Below are 19738 nucleotides of genomic sequence, written 5' to 3'. Positions count from 1 at the left end.
GTCTTTATGGCTTTTTATACATCTTTATCCCACCATCAACTTTCTTTACTTTTTGAAAATCTTCCCCTTGATTCACCTAAAATATCTTTCACTATCTTTTTAATAGAGTTAGCTAAACTACTCCAAAGAGTATTTGTATTTATATTATCCTCTATAGTCCAATCACCATTTTTGATCATTTTATCTTTAAATTTTATTATATTTTCTCCTTTTAGGTTCCACCACCTAGTTCTCTTATACTGGTTTATTCTATCATTTTTCTTCCATTTTTTAATACATATATCTAATACTAAGATGCTACGTTGTGTGGTTAGAATTTCACCTGGAATAACCTTACAATCCTTGCATGATAAACGATGTACCCTCCTAGTTAAAAAAAAAAAAAAATCTATTTGACTTCTGTTTTGTCAACTTTTAAAGGTTATTAAGTGTTATTCTCTCTTCTTAAAGCAAGTATTCATTATACTAAAATCATATGACATAACAAAATCTAAGATCATCCCTGTAGACTCATTTTTGTCTCCATATCCATATCCTCTATGTATCCTCTCATAATTTTGATTATCCCTTCGAGCGTGTCCATTCATATCTCCTCTTATAAATATTATTTCACTCCCTGGTATGCCTTGTATAATACTATCCATATCTTCCCAAAATTGTCTCTTTAGATTTTTTGCTAGGCCGACTTGAGGAGCAGAAGCACTAATGATATTTAGTATCTCTTATCCTAATACCATCTTGATTTTTATAATTTTATCCCTTACTCTACTTACATCAACAATGCCATCTTTTAAGTTTTTGTCTATTATAATTCCTATTCCATTCTTATGCTTTTCTTTTCCAATGTACCAAAGTTTAAATTTCAATTTATCAACTTCTCTAGCTTTCTCCCCCACCCACTTACTTTCTTGAAGACAAATTATATTAATTCTTCTTCTGATCATTGTATCCACAATTTCCATGCTTTTACGCGTAAGTATCCCTATATTTCAAGTTGCTAATCTAATCATAGTTTCCTAAGCTAACGTCTTTACCTGCTCACGTCCAAAATGATGCAAAAACTCTCGCATATCTGAAACCGTACCCGGGCGCCGACACGGCGTGTTGCTTCGAGGTGATTTATATATATATATATATGGGTAGGATCGAAGATACTAATATAAATGAGTGACAAATAAATAAATAAGTCGCTAGTGATCCGACTCATTTTAAGCTAACCTATTTCAATTTATACCTACCATTTAAAATATCTAAACATAATGCTAAAATTTAGGATTACATATTTTACATTAAAAAAATAAATATGTAAAAACACTGATACTGCATTTGAGAATAAGAATTTTAAATCTCAACTTTAAATTTTAAAAATTTAAATGAATTTAAATATAGTTTTATACTAATTTTTATCTAAATTTAATACTAATTTATACCTAAATCCTCTTGAGAGGCCGGTCGAATATAATTTTCAACGGAAGCAAGAGGCAGCTGTGCACCGCCCGTCCCCAAACTTGACCCATTCAGCTTACTAGACACGTGTCGGTGTGCATGCAGTATTTGGACCGGCGGCTTCCCTCCTTCCTCATCGTCTCGCACTATGAGTGCCTATATATACAGATAAGCGAAAGAGGAATTTCAACACCAATACCAATACCAACATGGAGAGGAAATCACTGGGCCTTTTCGTCTTGCTTCTTATTGCCTTTGCCACTCGTAAGTCTCTCTCTCTCTCTCTCCCTCTCCCTCTCTCTCTCTCTCTCTCAGCCTTGTTTAACAGTTTATATAATATTTTCTATTAGGTCGATATTTGTTTAGTTCTAAGATTTCTCTCTCTCTCTCTGAGCTGAGCTGATAGGCATGCATTAATTTTCGTATGTGTAATTTGATGTGCAGATCAGATGGTGGTGCCGGCGGAGGGGAAAGTGTGCGAGGCACCTAGCGGCAAATTCCATGGGCTATGCTTCCTTGAAAAGAACTGCATGGATGTGTGCACGAAGAAGGAGCATCTTCTGAGCGGCTTTTGCAGAAATGGGATGTGTTACTGCAGGAGGAATTGCTAATTAATTATTAAGAAGATGGGTCCCACTCCCACCCCCCACTATCCACTGCATGTTCATGTAATAAAGGCCGTTTTGTAGGTTGCTTATACTCAAGTCGGCCGCTGTCATATTTAACTGATGGTTAAATAAAGCGAGATGGGATCTTTGTCCTGTTTAAGTTAGCTTCTAGCTTTTTTTTTTTTTTTTTTTAGTAATCACTAATCTAACTTGCACGAACACTTTAAAGTTCAAATTTCTCTTGCAACAGAGAAATCAGGGAAGACGTGAAATCAGGGGAGACGTCAACGACTCAGCAGTTTTTTTTCCCCATTAACTAAACTAAGGATTATTATTGAAGTTTTAACAATTTTTTTAAGAGGCAAGAAAAGTTTTATTAAGAAAAAGATGTTTACATGTTAAGGGAATTGTCAGGACAAAGTAAATTCACCGTAAGTAAATACATACACGAAATCATGCTTTAAATGGGGCAAAATAACATAAAAGGAATGTTCAGGCACGATTGGTTTGTGGTGATTCAAATTCACTATAAAAAATAAGGTTATTAGTGATAATTTAAAATTTTTATTTATAGTAATTAATGACGGTTCAGTTATTATCAGTGACAGTTTCAAATTAGTCGCTAAAATGATAGTGATTAATACTTATTAGTAATGAATTTAAAAATCGTCATTAATAATAAAATATTAGTGATGATTTTATTTCGTCACTAAAAGTCTAAGATCATTAATATAAATTTTACATTTTCTCGACTCAAAATCATCACTAAAGTCATAAGTATTAGTGATGATTTTTGATCTGTCACTAAATGTGGTATTATTAGTAACAGTTTGAAATATGTCACTAATATTTTAAAATAAATATATTTTTTTTAATTCATTCATTAATTCTTGTAAAAACTTGTAATTACATTTTAGCATACATAATATTGAATCAGAATTACTAAAAATTCATAATTTATTCAAAATTTAAATACAAATTATTCAAAATTCAAATACAAATTTAATTTTAAATATAAAAATTCATTTTGTTCAGATAACAAAAAATACAAAAAAAAAGCCAAAGATATATCCGATTGTAGTGTCTAATATCATCCTGATATTGTGACAGCCGCAAATCCTATAAAGTAATATAATTATACAAAAAATTAGTATATGATTTTTTAACATATATGTATATGTACTATAAGTAAAAATGATTTGATATATATAGTAAAATGATTGGACATTCAGACATATTTAAAAAAAATTGATACAATATTAAAGAGTTAAGTTTGATTAGTTGAAATTAACCTGACTCGGTTTGGACCTCGTATGCCCGACTTGGACACCTGAGTGCTAAAATCCTCTAAGTTTGTTAAGTTTGTTTGTATTATAACTTTACTTCTAAGTGGACAACAAGTTCTCGGTGAGGAGTTTTTGGGCACAGTTAGTTTTGGCATATCCAACTCAATGTGATAGACATGTCGGGACTGAATTCAATTCAGTTTGGACCTCGTATGTCCAAATTGGACACCTGAGTGCTTAAAATCAATTAAGCACTAATAATTTAAAATATTTATTCCAACATTATCAAGACCGATCTCGATATTGATTTAGCACTTTAAATAACTAATCAAACTAAACAATTACCACAATAAATTTTAAAATAAACCTAATTTAACAAAGCAATCTTAATGTTCAATAAGAATCATTATTTTACACTAACAATTAAAAATATTTATTCCAACACTGTCAATATCTCTACATTAACCTAACAATTTAAACAAATAATTAACCAAGCTAAACAATTTTCACGAATAATTTGAATATAACACTACTTTAACAAAACAATCTTATTGAATAACAAACAATATTTTTGTATAAGTCTATTGATTTAATTGTTGTGTCGGGCACCCCACTTGTGCCAAATACCAACACTACAACTATTACTATTGAATATATAAGAAATTAAAGTAATGCAGAAACTAATAATAAAATAGTAAAAAGAACAAGACAAGAAATTTACGAGGTTCGGTATACAATTATCTACGTCCTTGGGCGCCGATGATCAATCCACTACTTCTTGACAAAGTATAACTTTGAGGCGTGTTTTACAAATGAAGAGTTGAGCTCTTTATATAACTTCAACCTCAAGCCTAAAAAACACTTCTCTCCAATGTAGGACAAATAATATAAAAAATTTAAAACAACCTTTTATAATGTGGAACTATTCTACCAATGTGGGACAAAAAATAACAAATCTCCACCTTGACAATAAATTCAACAAATTTTTCAATCACCAACATTTTCTGGAGTTCCACATCATCGACGCCTCCCAAAAATATTCAGACTTGTAAGATATTGATCAAGTCCAAACAATATTTGAACTTGATTGTTGTCACAATTTTGGTCAATGCAGGATTTTTAGTTGTAGCAATCTTCTAAAGAAGTATCTTGCCTCCATCAATAATATCCCGCATAAAATGAAACTAAACGTCGATGTGCTTTGTTCGTGCATAGTAGACTTGGTTCTTTGCCAAATGAATAGTACTCTAACTATCACAAAACACAACAATATGCTTATGAACAACTCCCAAATTTTTAAGTAAACCCTGCAACTAAATAGCTTCTTTAACAGCCTCTAAAGCTACCATGTACTCTGCTTTTGTTGTAGACAAAGCAATGGTAGACTGTAAGGTAGACCTCCAACTCACTGGACCATTAGAAAATGTAAAAACATATCCAGCAGTTGATCGACATTTATCCAAATCACCTGCAAAATCTGAATCCACATATCCAACAACACGTTAATTAATAGTATTATTTTTCTCAAATACTATACAAATATCAATCATATTCATAATATATCTCAAAATCCATTTCACAGCTTGCCAATGTCATTTACTCGGATCATGTATATACCTGCTCACCAAATTAACAACTTGTGAAATATTAGGTCTAGTACAAACCATTGCATACATCAAACTACCAACAGCACTTGCATAAGGAACCTGTGACATATACTTACGTTCCTCATATGATTTAGGAGATAAAGCTGCACTAAATTTGAAATGAGGAGCAAAAGGAGTGTTTACTAGTTTTGACTACTCAGACATGCCAAAACTTTATACTACCTTCTTCAAATACTATTTCTGATAAAAACTAACTTTTCCTATCATTCTATTTCTATGAATCTCCATGTCAAGTATCTTCTTTGCTTCATCAAAATCCTTCATCTTAAACTCTTGATTTAACTGACTTTTCAACTTGTTGATTTCTTCCATATTCTTTGAAGTTATCAACATATCATCAACATACAAGAGTAAATATATAAAAGATCCATTTTTTAGTCTGCGAAAATAAACACAATGATCATGTTTATTTCTAATGTACTTCTGACCCATCATAAACTGATGAAATCGTTTGTACCACTGTCTTGGAGACTATTTTAAACCATACAATGATATACGCAGTTTATATGCCCAATTTTCTTTTCCAGCAACCTGAAATCCATCTCGCTGAGTCATATAGATTTTCTCTTCCAAATCACCATGCAAAAATGCAGTTTTTACATCGAGCTGAACTAGTTCAAGATCAAATTGTGCTACCAAAGCCAACAAAATTCGAATGGAAGAATGTTTAACAATTGGAGAAAATACCTCATTATAATCAATGCTTTCCTTTTGTGCATAGCCCTTAGCTACCAATCTAGCTTTGAAGTGAACATTATTTGCATTTGGAAATCCTTCTTTCTTTACATAAACCCATTTGCAACCAATTGTTTTCTTACCCTTACGCAACTGGGCTAGCTCCCAAGTCTGATTCTGATGAAGAGACTGCATTCTTCATCCATTGCTCTTTTCCACTTGTCTGATTCAGAGTTCCTCACTGTTTCTTTGAAAGTGTAAGGAACATTATCATCCACAATTGGAAGTGCATAGGCCACTATATCAGTATACCGAGCAAGTTTTCGAATTTCTCATCTTGGCCTCTGAGAAACAATTGATTCTTGTTGCTATAAAGACTCTCGAATTAAAATCTCCTTTTCTTATACACTATTCCCCACCATAACTGGAGAGTTACCTTGTGCAGTCTCATTTCTCACTGGGTTTCCCAAAATTGTCTCAACCTTCACTTGTTGTTGAGTACCACTAGTCTTCTCTTCAACTCGTGACTCCTTGCGTACTGTTTTCTTCATCATCACAAGTTCATCAAAAGTCACATCTCTACTTAAAATTATTTTTTTCGTCTCTACACACCAAAGACGGTATCCTTTGACTCCTGCACTTATCCCCAAGAATATTGCTTTCTTGGCTTTTGGATCCAACTTAGATTCTTTAACATGATAATAAGTCATAGTACCAAATACATGTAAAGAAGCATAATCACTAGCAGGCTTTCCAGACCATACCTTATAAGATGTTTTTCCCCCTATCGCAGATGATGGTAGACAATTGATGAGATGATACACATATGTAATAGCCTCAGCCCAAAACCTTTTTTCTAACCCAGCATTAGACAACATACATCGAACTTTCTCCAGCAAAGTCTGATTTATGCTCTCTGCCACCCCATTCTATTGTGGTGTATTTCGAACTGTGAAGTATCGAGCAATACCTTCATCCTGACATACCTTCATAAATGGGTCACTCGTGTATTCACCACCATTATTTGATCTGAGCCGTTTAATCTTTTTGCTAGTTTGATTTTCAACTAATTTTTTCCACTTAAGGAAAATATCACACACTTCATTTTTATGCTTCATAGAATACACCCAAACTCTTCTGGAAAAATCATTAACAAAAGTGGCAAAATAATGCATACCATCCAACGAAGCTGTTTTTGTGGGCCCTATACATCTGTATGGATGTAGTCTAAAATACCTTCAGTCTGATGGATTGTTGTGCCAAATTTCACTCTAATTTATTTTCTTACAATGTAATGCTCACAAAATTCAAGTTTACACACCTTTGCACCCCTTAACAAACCTCGCTTAGCTAATTGTTACAAAAAATTTTCTCCTGCATGTGCTAATCGCATATGTCATAACCTGGTTATATCTGAACCTACATCTTTATCAGAAACAACAGCTGCTGAGCCAATGACTGTACTGCCTTGTAAATAATACAATTATTTTTCTTTATTCCTTTCATCACCACCAGCGCACCTAATTCAATCTTTAAGGTTCCATCTTTCAAAGTGATAGTGAACCCTTTAGATTCTAAGGCACCCAATGAAATCAGATTCTTCTTTAGGCTTGGAACATACCTAACATTAGTCAAGGTCTTAATAGTTCCATCTTGACATTTCAACTATATTGATCCTATTCCAATTGTTTTACAGGTATTATCATTTCCCATAAATACAACCCCACCATCTAATTCTTCAAAATTAGAAAACCATTCTCGATTGGGATACATGTGATAGGAACAACCAGAATCCAAAATCCACTCACCAAAATAATGTGACGAAGATGTTCCAACAAGAGAAAAATCTGACTCACGTCCATCATCATTGGCTATATTGGCATTAGAATGTGCTTTACCCTTATTCTTCTGTTGTAATTGAAGGCAATCTTTCTTCTAATGCCCTTTCTCACAACAAAATACGCATTCATCTTTAGCAGGTCTCCCATGAGATTTACTCCTCCCATGAGATTTACTCTTCCTTCCAAGCATATGACTCTGAGAACATCCCCTTATTGTTAGTGCTTCTACTGTTTCCTTATGGACCCTCTGATCCTTCTTTCTGCATTCAGTACTAATCAATGCAGTACAAATAGCATCATAAGTAACTTTATCTTTCTCATACAATAAAGTGGTGGTCAAATGTTCATACTCACCAAGAAGAGAATTCAGTAACAATATGGCTTTATCCTCATATTTCACCTTTTCATCCAAATTTAACAAATCGACCAAAATTTTATTGAAAGCATTTATGTGGTCATTAATCGAAATACCTGGTTGATACTGGAAGCAAAACAATTTCTTTTTTAAATAGAGTTGATTTTTTAGACTCTTGGTCATAAATGTATTTTCCAATGTTTTCCACAATTTCTTTGCAGATGTCTCCCTCATAACACAATATTTCTTATTTTTGGTGAGACACAGATGAATCGTACCACATGCCTAACGATTGATCTTTTTCCAATATCTGTCACCTATATCTATTGGTTTATCATCCAAAGCAATATCTAGTTCTTGCTGATACAAGATATCCATCACCTCATATTGCCGCATACCAAAATTATTAGTACCATCAAATTTATCCACCTTAAATCGAGCATTAGTTATCGTCTTCAATGATGATGTCAAAGACGAAGGGGTTGGAGTTCGTGTGGACAGAGTTTCTTCTACTGCTACACTAGTTTTTGTCATCTTCTATATATTAAATAGCAACCAACAAAACAAAAGACCTAGGATGAATAGTACGTACCAACTGTGTCTACTATGTTTTATCTTATGAAATTCAACTTTGACTAGGCCGACCTTCAGGAAGCGACTGAACCACAATGGTTTCTAAGCACTCTCTTAGACGAGATCTTTCTTAGGCATCAAACGTGGAATCAAGGATCCTAACAAAGGAACACCTCCATATCAACACTATTCAACCTAACTTTGATACCAATTATTGTGTCGGGCACCCCACTCTTGTCAAACACCAATACTACAACTATTGCTATTGAATATATAAGAAATAAAAGTAATGCAGAAACTAATATTAAAATAGTAAAAAGAACAAGACAAGAAGTTTACGAGGTTCGGTATAGAATTACCTACGTCCCCGGGCACCAATGATCAATGCACTATTTCTTGACAAAGTACAACTTCGAGGTGTGTTTTACAAATGAAGAGTTGAACTCTTTATATACCTTCAACCTCAAGTCTAAAAAATACTTCTCTCCAATGTGGGACAAATAATATAAAAAATTCAAAACAACCTTTTATACTAATGTGGAACTATTCTATCAATGTGGGACAAAAAACAACATTAAGCATATAACTAAAAATAAAAAATTTTGATGAATGCCTTCCAATACAAACCAAAATCTGAACCTCACACTATCAAATAAAAAATCAAACTCAATATTCTAAAAAAAAAAAAAAAAGACCCTAATAATATCACTAAACATAAATGTTGGAATGCCTTCTAAAATGCACAAATCACCATTAAAAATCTTTCAATAACATTTAACTAACAAATCTTTTCCTCACAATTTCAAATCAGAGATGAGTTCTTGAGAAAATTAGAGTTCGTGTATAAAATTGGAGCAATAGATTATGGAAATGGAAGTGAATTGTAAATACCTCAATTGGTGAATAATTTAAAAAAACAAAAAAATAATCCCCAACGCTCACTTATAGAAGTTCATTTCTGATCCGAAAGTACCTAACTAATCATTGGGCGAAGGGGAAGGAAACAAAATGACAATGCGGGTTAAGGGGAGAAGGTCTTGAGTAGCAAAAGAAGAGGAAAAAAAAAGACTAAATTTGAGAAAGCCAAAACCGATTTAAATAAAATTGAATAGTTATTACCTAGTTTTAAAGTGACATTTAAGAATCCGTCAAAACAATAATTTGTGTAACCACGACCCAATTTACTCTTAACACATTTTTACTAATGCTAAACTATTTGTATGAGAATATTTATTATAAGAAATAAGATACTAACCTGCTCAAATGTTTTAAAATCTCCAATAAAATTTAAAAATATCATAAATCTTTCATGAGATTGTAAAAAAGATACAAATTTTCTTTATATTTTACCAAAAAAAAAGTATACATATATTTCGAAAAAAAAAATTTATTTTTTAGTAAAGCTCAAGAGAGACTTGCAGTATTTTTAAAATCTCAAAAAAGTAAAAGAAAAAAAAATCAAATTTCAATTTTTTTTTTAAAAAAAATTATCCTTTTATCAAACGTCAACCGACAAAGTAAAATCTTAAACAGTAATATGCTAAAAACGGGAAAAGTCATTTTCAATTTAACTTCCACAATTATCAAGATAATGGTTTGAATTTTGTGTCGTACCTTATCAAGACAATTATCAAGGTACGTGGGCGGGGAGCCGAACGACACACAGTCGCCTCAGCACCACATGTCCCCAATCTTGACTCATTCAGCATGCAAAGCAGTTTTTTCCAGTTTTATTATTATTTTATAATAAAATATAAAATAATACTTCGTTTGGAAAAATATTTCTGATCTAGTGCTCACGTAATCTTGCAGTTTAATCTAGCGTCCCAACACCAAGCTGTCAAATTTACCACCCGTCAAAACCTGATTTTCTTGACCATTTAAATCTCGTAGGACCAAACTGCGAGATTTGTCACGCGTCAAACCACCATTGCCCTGACCATTCAAATCTCGCAGTGCGAGATTTTCTGATTAAAAAATAAATTAATATTTATATAATTTTTTAAAAAATTAATATAAAAAAGGAAAAAAATAAATTAATGTTTCTATTTTTTATAATTACCTTCTTCCATATGTAAAGTAAGAGCCAAAAATCTAAAATATTTTTTTAAAAGAAAAGACATTTTCCAACTTTTCTATATTTTGAATAATTTGAAAACATTGTGACATTTTTATAAATGTTTGAAAATTGAAAATTAAAAAATAAAATTATTTTCACAAGTGAATACGTACTTATTTTTTTTAAATTGTAGTTCAGTTATTTTAAATGAAAAATGAACTACACTTTGTCACGTTATAGAATATTTGTCACACTAGTAAAGAAAAAGTGAATATATCTATCCAATTCTATTAACTATTTTAAAATTTTAAAAAATTATTGTATTTTCATTTGCTCCATTTTTAAAGTTATTTACTAACTCAACATTTTTCATTGTAATACTATTCTAAAAAAAATAAATGTGAATGTTTGATTTTAAGGTTTTCTTCAGTTTATAGTTTTTTTATTAGAGTATAATTGCATGTATGATAGGAGGATTAAAATAGTGACCATAATTTTTTGAGATGATTTGCATCATGATGGCTATTTCTTTGATAATAAATAAATAATTTGCATGAATTCGGGTTATGAAATGCGAAATAAATAATTAAATAAATTATAACATAAAATATTATTAAAGGCTAAAAGACCCATGCATTGCGTTTATATCACTATTAAAAATAGGTAATAACATTGTATTTCATTCGAAACTGTCATACACAACTTTCATTCACACATACATGTTGGAGAAAATGAATAAACATTCCCAATTATATATAAATAATACAACGATGCTATACAAATGAAATGAAAATAATGTTATACTACTCAATGCCGCAGTGAGGTTGTCTCCGTGATATTGGTGGCTGCCATCTGCGTCTGCCCTCACTTAGCTGGAGACACACGAAGAAGAAGCAGCAGCAGGTAGCTGCACTAGAGAAGATGACCAACGCTGGTGGGTGGGCGTGCAGCAAGTGCTGGCTACAGGTGTTTGCTGTTGCAGGCGTTGGGAGCTAGTGATGAAAAACCGAGAGTCTAATGGCAGCAAGCAGGGAAACGCAGATGAAACAAAAAAGGAGATGAAGGGGCAACAACTCTTACTGTGCCTGAGGCCTTGGAGCCCAAAAACAAAAAAAAAAACATATTGCACTGTTTTCCTTTATGGGAAGCCAACAACAACAATAAATAATGGTGCAACTTTCAATCCAAGGGCCCCACAAGGAGGGACACCCAACACTTCATTCATCTGAATTTGATGAAGATGCATTGGCAATTGAAATTGTTGGATTGTAATGTTACTGTACACTGTAACTCTGTGATGTTGCTGTCTTTGAGGTTGCGGAACCATAATATTGTTGTGTTTAGGTTGCTGGTTGTAGTTTCTAGATATAGAACTGTAAAAGTCAGTTTTTTGCATTTCATTGTAGTGTAGAATTTATTAAAGCTGAGTGTAAACTCTGCTGGCTAGGCAGATTTGGGTTTTTAGGGATAATGCATTTGGGAATGGAGGCAAAAGCCGCCTGGTGGGATTGGGATGGGGCCTTGAACTATGCCCAAAGGCAAATCCAGCTCTGTTGGCAGGGGCAGGGTGATAGAAATGGTCATTCGGCCTACATCCCAGTAGATGGGGGGCTCATTGTGGAAAATAAACTGGTCCCAACGATGACAAAGTGAGAATGGGCAAAAGGAGGTTGGGTAGTACAGGGGAGAAGGCAACTAAGGGAAAGGTTTTTCTTTCTTTTCGTTAGGGGGGCAGGGTCATCTTTCTTGCTTCTCTTTAGGTGCATTCTACTAAGATTTATGGGGGATTTTGCTGTCCAACCTTCAAAGGGATTGCAAGGCTCAAAAGCAGCATTATTGTAAGTATTCTAGCTGATTCATGGAGGATGTCTTCCCCTCCACAGATTGTACTATGTTCCATTTTTATCAAATGGATTTTATTTTATCAAGTTAAGAGTTTAATTTTCTGCTACAAGGAATTTGTAGAAATATTGTCGAGTTTTGAGGAACATGCGGTGAAACATTAAAAAGTGTGAGGGACATCTTGTAAGATAAACTTAGAAGAAGAAGCTATCCCTGTTCAATTAGATTTTGAGCCTACCATTCAAATTGGAGTATTGAACAATCTTGTGAGTCAGATCCTTCAAAACCATTAAAATAGGGTAGTATAAACATTTTTGAGAGGTGTTCGCTTTTCTTTTTGCCAAGTTTCATTAGGATTATTTTGTTGAAGCACACTTCCAGCAAGAGTCTTGCATTGTTTCACACATACATAGGAAATTTTCACCCTCTGTATATATTTGTAATTGTTGGATTGTTTCATGTTCTTGAGAATGGAGAGGCCTGTGGGATGCATTGTTTTCTGATTGATATTCTGTCTGACGCCTTTTTCTCGGTGATGTCCTTGATAACACGTATACTTATTATTCATCCTTTGTTTTATAAGTAAACGAAGCCAGCCCGTCCAGAAGGCTGAAGCTACTGTTCCTTGGGATGAATTTTCTTGTTTGTGGATTGAGAGGCTCCCAAATGTGAATACTTTTTGGGTATCCGATCATTTACTTTTTGCATCTCTTATATAACTAAGCACACTGGTTGGAAAATTTTCTTTTTTTCTTTGGATTACGCACCGGGTATCCACACGTCTGTTTTACGGTCCACGTGTTTTCATGTGCATTTTAGTTCAAAATTTCACGTCTTTTGCATGTGTGTTTTAGTTCGTTGTCCAGTAGTTTGGATCTGGTTGCTTATAATTACAATAATAATAATAATAATAATAATAATAATAATAATAATAAATCTTGACGATCACATCTCCAAAATAAGTTAGCATCCTAACTTTTTCCTTTTCCTAAAAATTCTCAGGAGACCCATAGTTTTAAGGAGGTAAGAACTGTCAAGGGGTCTTGGCCTTGTTTCTTCTTAACTCTCCTTAACTAATCATAATTTTTTTTTTTTCATTTTATTACAACACCTTCGTTCAGTTTCAACGAATGAGTCAGATCTAGGAATTTGATCTCATTGTGTCATGCGCAGCTGCTTGGCAGCGACCGTGTTCCACTGCTGTAGGCACGATGTAATTCTCCTAGTATATATCAATTTTTTTTCTACTTGGCAATATAGGCTCACCTATGTGAGAACTGTGTAGTTTAATTAATGTTTATGATGTCATATTTACAAGTTTAAGGCTATCAAAACGTAAGCTTATTTTAGCTATGATACCTTCCATCTAACTGGTTAACTTTCACATTATGTCCTTCAAAGCCTCAAGGTTGTGGTGGTAGTCCAAAATACATCTTCAATGCATTACCTCAGCATAAGACAACTTACAAATGTTTCTGATTCTTCTTCTAATTGGATGTCAAGTGAAGATACTGTAATGATGTTGTGTGTGTACGTGATCACCTAGCCCTGCTTGCAAATGCTTGTAGCTGCTGCTAGATTGTTTATTGAGTGTCAGCACGGCTACTTAAGTGCCTACAGTTATTCGAGGCTATGTATATCTGTGATTCCTCCTACAATACTGAAATCTATAGTCGTGACTGCTTTTTGAACTTAACCTTTGAAGTTCTATAGACAGCTTTGTGCTAGTGTGCGCTGCCTAATTTGCATTGTTGCTGTGTTTTTCATTCTTTGTATTGGTGTGTACTGATTGAGGGGTGGATTATTTCATCCTCTACAATCTGATCTTAATGTGATTTATTTTTTATGTTTGTATATGTGCTACGTAGTGATTTATTTTCAAAAACCGTATACTAATTTTTTTAACTTTTTTAATTTGTAGGGGTTTGCAACCGTGACAACGTAAGGACGATGTCATGCAGCTCGGATGCAACTTTTCACTTCTTCTTTTTTTTTATCTGAACAAATGGAATGTATTTAAATTTGAATTTTTATAATGTTTTGTATTTAAATTTGAATTTGTATAATATTTTGTATTTGAATTTGAAGTTGTAAAATATATTTGTACTTAAATTTGAATTGCAATTATGGTTTTTACAGGAATTAATTTGAATCAGATTTTTACGGGATAATATAATTGGAAAAAAATTCACTTCACTATTAATTGTGCAATTTAGGTATTAGTGACGATTTCAAAATCGTCACTAAAACTATTTCTTTAGTGACAATTTAAAATCGTCACTAAATCCATAAATAACGGTTCTGCAGAACAATAGTGACGGCCCTGAAACCGTCACTAATAATAGATAAATAGTGACGGTTTTGAAACCGTCACTAATAGAAGGCCAATAGTGACGTTTTTTAAACCGTCACTACTAATGAGTAATAGTGACGGTTTTATAACCGTCATTAATAATGTAGTAATAGTGACGAATATAAAACCGTCACTAATAATGAAGCAATAGTGATGAATTTAATTCGTCACTAATAATAGAGAATTAGTGAAGAATTTGAAATTGTCACTAATAATAGAGCATTAGTGACGGTTTTTGATCGATCTGGTGTAGAATATATAGTGACGGGCTTCGTTTTTTAGTGATAGATTAAAACCGTCACTAATCCGCTATTACTAGTGACGGTTGTAATCCGTCACTAACACTCAATTATTAGTGACGATTTGAAATTTTCATCACTAATAAGTATTAGTAATGGCAGGTATAGCGACAAATTGAAAATCGTCACTAATACTCATAGAACCGTCACTAAAACTAGTAGTGACGTTTTTTTGTGTATTAGTGATGGTTTAAAACCGTCACTAATAACCCTATTTTTTGTAGTGACCCCAGAATTATAACTACTTAACATTCCTAGGCCCACACGCTCCATCAACTAGTTAAATCTTAAACCAACATAATCAATTCCCTTACCTCAACTTTGGATTGGTGCCCAAGATCCTCAAAACACAATTCTACTCTGATTAAATTAACGAGGATCGACCCTAGAACCCTGTAGTGGTGTCCAATCATCGATTTGGGGGATTTGTGGAAGAAACTGAAGAGAGAGAGAGAGAGAGAGAGAGAGAGAGAGAAACAATTTAATTCCTCTCAAAATGAACTTTAAGTCCCCTTTATATACAACTCCGCTCAGGACAAAACCATCAACAGTTTGGCTTTATAAACAAACCATTTTCATTATTTTACCCTTAACCGGCCGCAGTAACACAAACCCGTCAACATTTTTTTGCGCCCCCACCAAACCGTCGACGATTTAGTTTACACCAAACCAAATTCTTTCTTTTCTTTATTTTCTTATTATTTCAATTTTTCGGGTCTCTATACATATGTCAGGTAAGTGTGCCAATCAACTCGTGGGAGGTGGGCATTGCATACATATATACCAACACAGTATACCTACTACATATACCTTTTTTTTTTTTTTTTTTCTAAAACCCACCATAGAACTTCCCTAGGTATCCTATCATATGCTTTTTCAAGGTCAAGAAAAATCATATGCAAGGTCCCTCTTCTTTTCCCTAAACTTTTCCATTAATCTTTTTAAAAGATATATAACTTTTGTGGTAGATCTCCCTAGCATAAAACCAAATTGATTTTTTGAGACCTTCATTTGTTACCTTAATCTTTGTTCAACTATCCTTTCCCGTAGTTTTATCGTATGACTCATAAGTTTAATTCCACGATAGTTATTACAATTTTGAATATCTCCTTTCTTTTTTTTATATAGGTATTAAAGTACTTTTCCTCCATTCATCTAACATTTTTTTCGTTTTTATAATTATATTAAATAAATTAGTTAATCATATAATTCCATTATCACCTAAGAATTTCCAAACTAGAATTGAGATGTTATCTCTCAAAGCTTTCCCATTTTTCATCTTTTTTAGTGCAAACTTAACTTCATTAACTCTAATTTTGCGAATAAATCTCATATTTTTAGTCTTTTCCTCATTTTACAATTCTACGTTTAAGTCTTCTATTTGGTGTTCATTAAACAACTTACTAAAGTAGCATCGTCGTCTTTCTTTAATGTCTTCGTCCTTAATCAAGACAATATCATCCTCACTTTTTATACAATATTTTACATTTCCTAAGTCCTTACTCTTCCTTTCTCTAGTTTTAGTAAATTTAAATATATCTTTTTTCCCTTCTTTTGTATCTAATCTATCATACAAACTATTAAATGATCAGTATTTAGTTTCACTAACAAACCTTTTTGCATTTTTTCTTGCCTCTTTATACTTTTCAAAGTTATCCATGTTTCTACATTTTTGTCACGTTTTATACCAAATTCTTTTTGTCTTTATGGCTTTTTATACATCTTTATCCCACCATCAACTTTCTTTACTATTTGAGAATCTTCCCCTTGATTCACCTAAAATCTCTTTTACTATCTTTTTAATAGAGTTAACTAAACTACTCCAAAGAGTATTTGTATTTATATCATCCTCTATAGTCCAATCACCATTTTTGATCATTTTATCTTTAAATTTTATTATATTTTCTCCTTTTAGGTTCCACCACCTAATTCTCTTATACTAGTTTATTCTATCATTTTTCTTCCATTTTTTAATACATATATCTAATACTAAGATGCTATGTTGTGTGGTTAGAATTTCACCTGGAATAACCTTACAATCCTTGCATGATAAACGATGTGCCCTCCTAGTTATAAAAAAAAAAAAATCTATTTGACTTCTATTTTGTCAACTTTTAAAGGTTATTAAGTGTTATTCTCTTTTCTTAAGGCAAGTATTCATTATACTAAAATCATATGACATAACGAAGTCTAAGATCATCTCTTTAGACTCATTTTTGTCTCCATATCCATATGCTCTATGTATCCTCTCATAATTTTTATTATCCCTTCGAGCGTGTCCATTCATATCTCCTCCTATAAACATTATTTCACTCCCTGGTATGCCTTATATAATACTATCCATATCTTCCCAAAATTATCTCTTTAGATTTTTTGATAGGCCGACTTGAGGAGCAGAAGCACTAATGATATTTAGTATCTCTTATCCTAATACCATCTTGATTTTTATAATTCTATCCCTTACTCTACTTGCATCAACAACGCCATCTTTTAAGTTTTTGTCTATTATAATTCCTATTCCATTCTTATGCTTTTCTTTTCCAATGTACCAAAGTTTAAATTTCAATTTATCAACTTCTCTAGCTTTCTCCCCCACCCACTTAATTTCTTGAAGACAAATTATATTAATTCTTCTTCTGATCATTGTATCCACAATTTCTATGCTTTTACCCGTAAGTGTCACTATATTTCAAGTTGTTAATCTAATCCTAGTTTCCTAAGCTAACATCTTTACCTGCTCACGTCCAAAATGATGCAGAAATCCTCGCATATTTGAAACCGTACCCAGGCGCCGACATAGGATGTTGCTTCGAGGCAATTTATATATATATATATGGGTAGGATCGAAGATACTAATATAAATGAGTGAAAAATAAATAAATAAGTCGCTAGTTATCCGACTCATTTTAAGCTAACCTATTTTAATTTATACCTACCATTTAAAATATCTAAACATAATGCTAAAATTTAGAATTACATATTTTACATTAAAAAAATAAATATATAAAAACACTGATACTCATTTGAGAATAAGAATTTTAAATCTCAAATTTAAATTTTAAAAATTTAAATGAATTTAAATATAATATTATATTAATTTTTATCTAAATTAAATACTAATTTATACCTAAATCCTCTTGAGAGGCCGGTCGAATATAATTTTCAGCGGATCGAGTTGAAATTCCGATCATCAAAGAACAAGTGGAAGCAAGAGGCAGCTGTGCACCGCCCGTCCCCAAACTTGACCCATTCAGCTTACTAGACACGTGTCGGTGTGCATGCAGTAGCTGGACCGGCGGCTTCCCTCCTTCCTCATCGTCTCGCACCATGAGTGCCTATATATACAGATAGAGCGAAAGAGGAATTTCAACACGAATACCAATACCAATACCAACATGGAGAGGAAATCGCTGGGCCTTTTCGTCTTGCTTCTTATTGCCTTCGCCACTCGTAAGTCTCTCTCTCTCTCTCTCTCTCTCTCTCTCTCTCAGTATAATATTTTCTATTAGGCCGGTATTTGTTTAGTTCTAAGATTTCTCTCTCTCTCTCTGAGCTGAGCTGATAGGCATGCATTAATTTTCGTATGTGTAATTTGATGTGCAGATCAGATGGTGGTGCCGGCGGAGGGGAAAGTGTGCGAGGCACCTAGCGGCAAATTCCATGGGCTATGCTTCCTTGAAAAGAACTGCTATGATGTGTGCACGAAGAAGGAACATCTTCTGAGCGGCTTTTGCAGAAATGGGATGTGTTACTGCAGGAGGAATTGCTAATTAATTATTAAGAAGATGGATCCCACTCCCACTCTCCACTATCCACTGCATGTTCATGTAATAAAGGCCGTTTTGTAGGTTGCTTATACTCAAGTCGGCCGCTGTCATATTTAACTGATGGTTAAATAAAGCGAGATGGGATCTTTGTCCTGTTTAAGTTAACTTCTAGCTTCTTTTTTTTTTTTTTTATAGTAATCACAAATCTAACTCGCACGAACACTTTAAAGTTCAAATTTCTCTTGCAACAGAGAAATCAGGGAAGACGTGAAATCAGGGGAGACGTCAACGACTCAGCAGTTTTTTTTCCCCATTAAATAAACTAAGGATTATTATTGAAGTTTTAACAATTTTTTTAAGAGGCAAGAAAAGTTTTATTAAGACAAAGATGTTTACATGTTAAGGGAATTGTCCGGACAAAATAAATTCACCATAAGTAAATACATACACGAAATCATGCTTTAAATGGGGCAAAATAACATAAAAGGAATGTTCAGGCACGATTGGTTTGTAGTGATTCAAATTCACTATTAAAAATAAGGTTATTAGTGACGATTTAAAATCGTCATTGATAGTTATTAATGGCGGTTCCATTATTATCAGTGACAGTTTCAAATTAGTCGCTAAAATGATAGTGATTAATACTTATTAGTAACGAATTTTAAAAATCGTCACTAATAATGAAGTATTAGTAATGATTTTATTTCGTCAATAAAAATATAAGACCATTGATATAAATTTTACATTTTTTTGATTCAAAATCATCACTAAAGTCATAAGTATTAGTGATGATTTTTGATGTGTCACTAAATGTGGTATTATTAGTAACGGTTTGAAATCTGTCGCTAATATTTTAATAATAAATATTTTTTTTTGAATTCATTCATTAATGCTTGTAAAAACTTGTAATTACAATTTAGCATACATAATATTGAATCAAAATTACTAAAAAATTCATAATTTATTC

At 32.8% G+C, this 19738-nt stretch overlaps 1 long non-coding RNA gene across 1 annotated transcript; it reads left to right on the top strand.

Annotated features, from left to right (window-relative positions):
• Positions 1 to 1637: 1637 nt before the first annotated feature.
• LOC131152871 (uncharacterized) lies at positions 1638 to 18936 on the top strand. Its single transcript, XR_009136117.1, has 3 exons — positions 1638 to 1710; positions 18352 to 18454; positions 18608 to 18936. It is a non-coding gene; the product is annotated as an uncharacterized LOC131152871 (long non-coding RNA).
• Positions 18937 to 19738: the final 802 nt, after the last annotated feature.

Source organism: Malania oleifera, chromosome 4, assembly GCF_029873635.1.
Source record: "Malania oleifera isolate guangnan ecotype guangnan chromosome 4, ASM2987363v1, whole genome shotgun sequence".
Taxonomy (NCBI): Eukaryota; Viridiplantae; Streptophyta; class Magnoliopsida; order Santalales; family Ximeniaceae; genus Malania; species Malania oleifera.
Note: the sequence above shows the minus strand (reverse complement) of the source record. Positions and strands in the feature narration are given on the sequence as shown.